Genomic DNA, 7,112 nt, shown 5'->3' on the forward strand with positions numbered 1-7,112 from the left:
GTGATAAGCAAGAAGTAGCATTTTTGAGGATGAGGAGTTTTGCATTTCTGTGTTTATTTCAGTTATGATTATTTTCTGGTCTGGCACTTCCCAGCTGAAGTTAAAACCTGAAGTTATGACCTGTCACACTGCAGAAAGTCATTACTACCCAAATCACCAGCTCAGCACTGTGCCCACCCACACAGAGCTGTGCAGGCGTGGACAGATTTTTGTTCCTCTCCATGGAAGATACGTTAATCACCCTAACAAGGAAAAAGAATGGCCAAGCTCTGCTGCACACCCTGACTGGCACTCAGCTCTGTGTGCAGCCGTGCCAAAGCATCACCCACTGAAAGGCCAAGCTGGTGACAACAAAGCAGCCAAACAGGGCCACCAAAAAGCCAACCCAGCCCTCCCACTGCAGCTGCACCTGGATCTGCCCAGGGAATAAACACCTCTGAGGATAACCTGGTGTGGGAGCCCAGAGCATCCCTCTGGCTGCCCTGGGACCCTGGCAGGGGTCAGGAACCCCCCTGGACAGAGCCCCCAGAGACACTGGCTGTGATCTCTGCCCATGGAAAAGAGTTTTCAATCTTACAGGATGAATTACAAGCTCTGAATGTTTGATATGAGTAATAATTAGGTGTGGCACGGGTGCAAAAGTAAAATTTTAGGATTCTAGATTAGGGGTCCAAAGGGGACAAGATGGAGGAAATTGGGTGTGCCTTGTCCTTTTTCTCCTTCTTCATGCCCTCCATGTTTCACTGTGGTGTTGGCATTTTTCTGTTGGTTCAGGCTGGGGACACACTGTCCAACGTAGGTGACAGATATTGGCACGTTATTGTAAATCCAGCACAGGTAGTTTGTGGTATTTAATGTTTGTACCATCCCACTGAGGGCAGAGCCCCACACGCTGCCCTGCAGGACAGAGCTGCGGCAGGGCAGCAGAACATGTTAGAGATAAACAGAATAAACAACCTTGAAACAGCACAGACCAATTATGGCTTCTTCTTTGGCTGGGGGGCTGACAGACAGAGACTTTCTACAATCTTGGGATCATCAATAGCACAGATTTTGACACTATTTGACAATTAATTTTCTGGCATATTAAACCAATGATTACCAATGGTGCCACAGCTGTCCATGCCAGTGATTGTGACCAGCTCAAGTCCTCTCCAGCAGATAAATATTTTTCTATAAGCCTAGCAACACTGCATTTATGGAGAAAACTGTCAGCTTCTCAGTGAAGAAACTCTATCTTCTCAAACATTTGTGTAGTGTGTAGTAAAACATAACCTTGATCCAAATATAAGAAGTGTTTAGGTAGGAGATGAAAGGGGTGGTTTCTTGAATTAGAAATAATATCCTAGCCAGGAGTTATTCATGAAAGTGGAGTCTTAATATTTACTTAGGCTTTCAGCAGCATTGATTTGCACTAGAATTTATTAACTTTTCAAATATTGCCCAATGTACCTGGGCACTGCAATGCCCCCCACTAAAAGCTCACCAGAAGCTGGGTCTATCAGAACAGTGTCTGGTTTAAGCATTCAGCTGGGCTTGATTCTGGGATCAAGGTTTGAAATCCTCCTTTCCACACTAAAATGGAGGGTTTGCTCACAGGCAGGGGGCCCAGGAAAGGCTCTCCAGCCCCTGCGGGGTCTGTGGGCAGCACCTGAACCCCCTGGCTGCTGGGGGGTCCTGGGGCAGGCACAGACCCATCCCCTCTGTCCTGACCCCGCAGCAGCTCAGAGCCCCCAGGAGCTCCTGCAATGCCAGGACCCTCCGGGACTCTTCCCAAAAATCCCAACACTGCCAGAGCCAGAGAAGGAGCTGAGAAACCCTCAGTGAGCTGCAGGCAGCTTCCCACGGGCACAGGGCACACCAGAAATCCTCTGCTGGCACTTTTTTCTGTGTCCAAAGCTGTGGGGATGGCTCCTGACTCCAGCTGCTCACAGGATCCAAAACTATTCCCTGCCTTGCACCGTGTACAACACTCACCGGATTTTACTTTACAGGGATTGAAGCCCTAAAGATAAGATATAAAAGCCCTAAAGATAAGATATAAAAGCCCTAAAGATAAGACATAAAACTCAACTCATGGCAAGGCACTAAGAAGTTTACCACAAGCCTTCTCTCTGCTCAGTTTGCAGGCAGAATGTCTATTTTAGTAAATTTGGTTCTGAAAACACATATCTGAAGGTTTCCTGAAAAAAATAAATCAGATGTTATTTGCACAACAGATGCTGCCCATTTTCCTTATGGCATCAGGCTCACGAACATGTTTGGAGAATTTGCAGTGGAATGGTGAAAGGGCAAAAGGCATCAAGCACCAGAGAGGAGAAAGTCTCTGAGATGGGAGCAGGGATTGGCACCTGGACTTGGCAGAGCCAGAGCTCAAGAAACAACCTGTTCAGGGTGTTCAAGAAACACCAGGCTCTGCCTCAGAGGCACCAAGCTCATCAATAATGGATTCCTCAGTATCCAACTGCATTTTTCCCCATTTTAAGTCTGATCCAGCCTGTTCATTTTCAGGAGATATTTTTTCCCTGAGGAGCCCCACACTTTGTAGTCACAGCTCCTGGAAGTTCCCTGCTGGCTCTTGGCCCAGACAAGTTGTCACTGAGCCTTTGTTATTGCTGGAAGAGAGGAGATTGGACAGTTCTGCTGATGAACAAGTGCTGCCTGCTCCCTGTGCCCCAAAGTGGTGCCAGCAGCCCCCTGCACTGGCACTGCCCAAGCCCAGAGCCAGTTCCAGACACGGACTCCAGCACCACATCCAGCTCTGTCCAATGCAGGCAGCAGCTCCTCATGAAAATGAGTGAGAAGTTGCATTGCTGTGCCTTTCCACCCTCCTGGGACCCAGCCAGATCCCACCTGAGGCTGATAATTCTCTTTACAGCCGGGGGGACACTCCTGGTCGCTGTGGCCCTGCAGAGGGGTTCAGCACAGAGCTGCACCCCAAGGTCCCTTCTGCTCCGAGGTGCCAGAGAAACCCTCCCCAGGGGAGGACTGGCAGCACACGGTGCTGCGTGTTCAACACACCTCAGGGATTTCAAGGTTCAGCTTGTGGAAGGACCCTGAAGTGATGGGAGGCTCTGACACGGCGACAGAACCTGCAGCAGATGGGTTTGAATGGAAACACAAATGCTGCTGGAGAGCTGCTGCCCTGGAACACAGCATCGATTCTGTGCTTGCAAATACACCCTGTGCTGAAGACAAACTTCTACTCATGTTATTAGTTTTGAGGTTTGTAAGTGTAAGTGTTTTCCAGCCAGAATTCTCTGTGGGGATGGTTTGATCTCTTCAGTGCTACTAAATTCCCAGAATCGAGTCAGATCCAATAACATGGTGCAGCTTGAAAACAGAATATTTGTTTCTAACCCATTTCTGAACGATTTTCATTATTACCATGAAGATGTGAGGATCAGACAGCCATTGTAGCAAAGGCTTCAGGGGTTTTCTATAAAGCTTAGGAAGTTCTGTAGGAGCAGAACAGGAACTCCACACTGCCAGTGTGAGCACAGGTCTGACATGTGCATCAGCAGGCAATAAACTTGTGCTAACATCAGCTTTGCAGGAGGATGGAGCCAGAGCTGAGTGCTGGGCAGGCTCACAAATTCAGGGCTGTGTAACCTGCAGAGGTGCTGCAGGAGTTCACACAGAATCACAGAATAATGAGCTTGGAAGAGACCTCTGAGATCATCAATCCAACCTATGCCGTGACACCACAACTAGACCATAGCACCAAGTGCCAAGTCCAGTCTTTTTTTAAACATATCCAGAGATGGTGATTCCACCACCTCCCTAGGAAGACAATTCCAGTATTTTATTATTATTTCAGTGAAAATTTTTTCCTAATATCCAACCTAAACCTTCCCTGACATAGCTGAGGCTGTGTCCTCTTGTTCTGCCAGTGCTGCCCGGGGGCAGAGACTGACCCCACCTGTCTAAACCTCCCTTCAGGGACTGTAGAGAGCAATGAGGTCACCTCTGAGCCTCCTCTTCTCCAGGCTGAACAGCCCCAGCTCCTTCAAACATTCCTCTCAGGGCTTGTGTTCCAAACCAGCCTCGTTGCCTCCTCTGGACGTGCTCAAGCATCTCAATGTCCTTCCCAAACTGAGGGCCCAGAACTGGACACAGCACACGAGGTGTGGCCTCACCAGCACTGAGTATAGGGGAAGAATGACCTCCCTACTCCTGCTGGTCACACAATCCCTAATGCAGGCCAGGAGCCATTGGCTTCTTGGCCCCCGAGGCACATTGCTGGCTCATACCCAGTGTCACCAGCACCCCCAGGTCCCTTTCTGCCTGGACACTGTCCAGCCACACTGTCCCCAACCTGTAATGCTATAGGGGATTTTTGTGTTCATGTGCAGCTCCAGAAGTGCCAGGCAGCCCCTCAGAACCAAGGCAGACATTTCACCTGCCAGACGTGAGAACATTCCGGAGTGCTGCCTTTCAGTCCTGCCCAAAGAAACCCCCTGTTCAGAAACAAAAACTGCAGAGAAACCTGCAGCAATGGGCAAAGGGCTGCCTCCAGAGCCCCCTGTAGCAGCTCTGCTCTTTCCATGCTCCTGCAGAGCTGCAATTTCTCCTGCCTGGGAGCTCCCCCAGGTTTGGCTGGCCTTCAGAACATTCTCCTCCTCAGCATCTCCTCTGGGGCAGCTCCTCCCCAGAGCTCTGGCAGCACAGGATGGGGCAGCAATGCTACCCCCAGCCCACCCAGGACCTCCTGAACCCAGCCTTGCCTGGCAGGAGGAAGGAAAACATTCCTGGAGATGCAGGGCACAAGCCTCCCACACCTAATTCTGATTTAAAGCCACCTGCAGAACAGCTGAAGCTCAGCCTGTGCTCTGGACTCAGCATTATCCTGAGCTAGATCCTGCTTTAAGCAGAAACTACATGGGAAATTAAATTAACCTAAGAGCGTAGTAAAACCAGACAAAACAAGCTCCAGCATCAGTCTTTAACTCCCACAATACCAAAAGTACAACACAGCCCAGAGCAATGAGGTCTGGACCATCTTCACCTGAACTCCAGCTCAGCCCCTGCTCCATTGCAGGTTATTAAATGCATTAATAGTACAAATCAAAAGGTGCTCTTGAAAATGCTCCAGTGCCTTCCCAATTTTATTAAAGTGTTTGAGGATGGAACTTCTTAATTGTCATGAAATCCATCTTCTAATACAACCAAGCTCTTGTCTGGACAGATCAAAATTAATAATCCTGTAGCCAGTGTTGACAAACTTTTCCTCTGCCATGACAGATGTGTGTTTAGCAGATGCTCTCCAATCATCTTTATGTAAACAAACATCTTTATGTATTTTTTAAAAATCCTGTGGTACGGTCACCTCATCCTACCAGAGGGGAAAAAAGCTCAGCATCTCTTCATCATCAGGGAAATAATTTCAACAGCCCCAGAAGCACCAGACCTTATCCTGACACTGTTTAATGCAGCTCTAAGTCTTTACACAGTTAACTTCCCTATCAAGAAATCACAAAAAGCATTAATGATTGCAATGTCTCATTAATTACTGGTAAATACAGGTGAATCAGCCAGGCCAGCCAGCTCAGTAGAACTTCTGGTGCTCACAGCATGTTAATACGTTGCTAATTAAGACAATCAGCACTCCTTTTAATTAATACATTGACTTGCTTAAGACTTAATTGAAATTTTACCAGCTCTCACTTTTCCAGTGCAGAACATGTAGCAGACAGAAACTATGCAAAAGGAAGAATGAAACTGTTCCCTTCATGTCTGTGGGGGTAAATTCAGCATTTCAGCTCCCAGCCCATCCACCCTGCAGATTCGGATGGGAGTGGGAGAGGAGCCCAAAGGGAACATTTGTGGATGTGTGCTCAGGCTCAGAGCGCTTTGGGCAGGAGAGGAGCTGCCTGTGGCTCTGGAGGTGACACAGGGACAGCAGAGCCAGAGGTTCCTGTGGCTTTGGTGCCACTGGCACCCACAGAGCTTTGCTCCAGAATTGCAGGTTTGGAGAGCAAACCCTAGGGACAGGATTCCTCCAGCTCCTGCCTCATGAGGTGTAAAGTTCCAGACTGACTCAGTGAATCACTGGTTGAAATATCCATCTCCAAAGGCAAAATGAGAACTGTTTTCACTATATCACTGCATTTTTAAAAACAAAAAGCACTCAAGTGTATCCTCCCATCTGCTTTCTTCTGTGCTTGAATCACTTCAAACCTAGCAGAGCCTCTGAACAAGTTGTGTGTTTAACACAAATACCCTGAAGAGCTGTTGAATTGAGATTCAGAAAGTGTCAGATAGAACCTCCAGAGAATTTACCTGCAGGCAGAAGAGGGAGATGAGAAGCAAAACTATATCCATTTTCCCTGGCTAGAAATATTTCAAAACATTAGAAAAATATCTAAGTGGTTTACATACATTAAAACTGAACAGGGAAATGCCTTTTAATTGCACAGAAACTTCAGTTTCCCAAAGTTCCAGAGCACTTTAGCAATCCTTAAACCATATTCCCATTCCCACTTTGTTTCCCTCTCTACAATGTTGGCTTCCCTCGAGACTGAACCTTTCCAGGAACAGGAGATTTCCAGGGAATAGGAGAGATTTGTGTCTGAGAACTCGTGCCAGGAGTTTGCAGTGAGTCCTTCCCCTGCACCAAAGGGAAACACAAAATCCCCAATTCCCTGGGGGCAGCACCTCTCTGTCCCAGCAGGTGCTGAGCCACCCCTCACTGGGGGCACAAACAAATATTCCCAACCTCTTCTTCCTCTGAGGATGGAGCTCAGCACTGCCCAACCCACAGCAGCTGCTCTTTGCCATTTGCAGCAGGAACATGGCATTCCTGTCTTAAAGCTGCATTAAATTCTCTAGAAAACAACCCAGCAGAGCTGATTTCCCCCAGCAGTGCAGCAGAAGGAGAGGGAACTCTCTGTGTGTGGCTGCCTGGGGGCTCTGAGGGCACTGGGGTTTGTACCAGAGCTGTACCCACACGTATCTCCCAGTACCCCTCCCCAAAACAATTCTCCTCGTGCCACATTGCCAGAAAAAGAGAGAGAAATCCTCCCCGAAGAGCAAAGGCTCTCCAGAACCTGACCCACTTAATCCTCTGAAAAGAAACCAGCAGAAATTCTTCAGCCATTTCACTTTTTTCC

The sequence above is a fragment of the Taeniopygia guttata genome, chromosome 20 (genome assembly GCF_048771995.1).
Source record: "Taeniopygia guttata chromosome 20, bTaeGut7.mat, whole genome shotgun sequence".
Lineage (NCBI taxonomy): Eukaryota > Metazoa > Chordata > Aves > Passeriformes > Estrildidae > Taeniopygia > Taeniopygia guttata.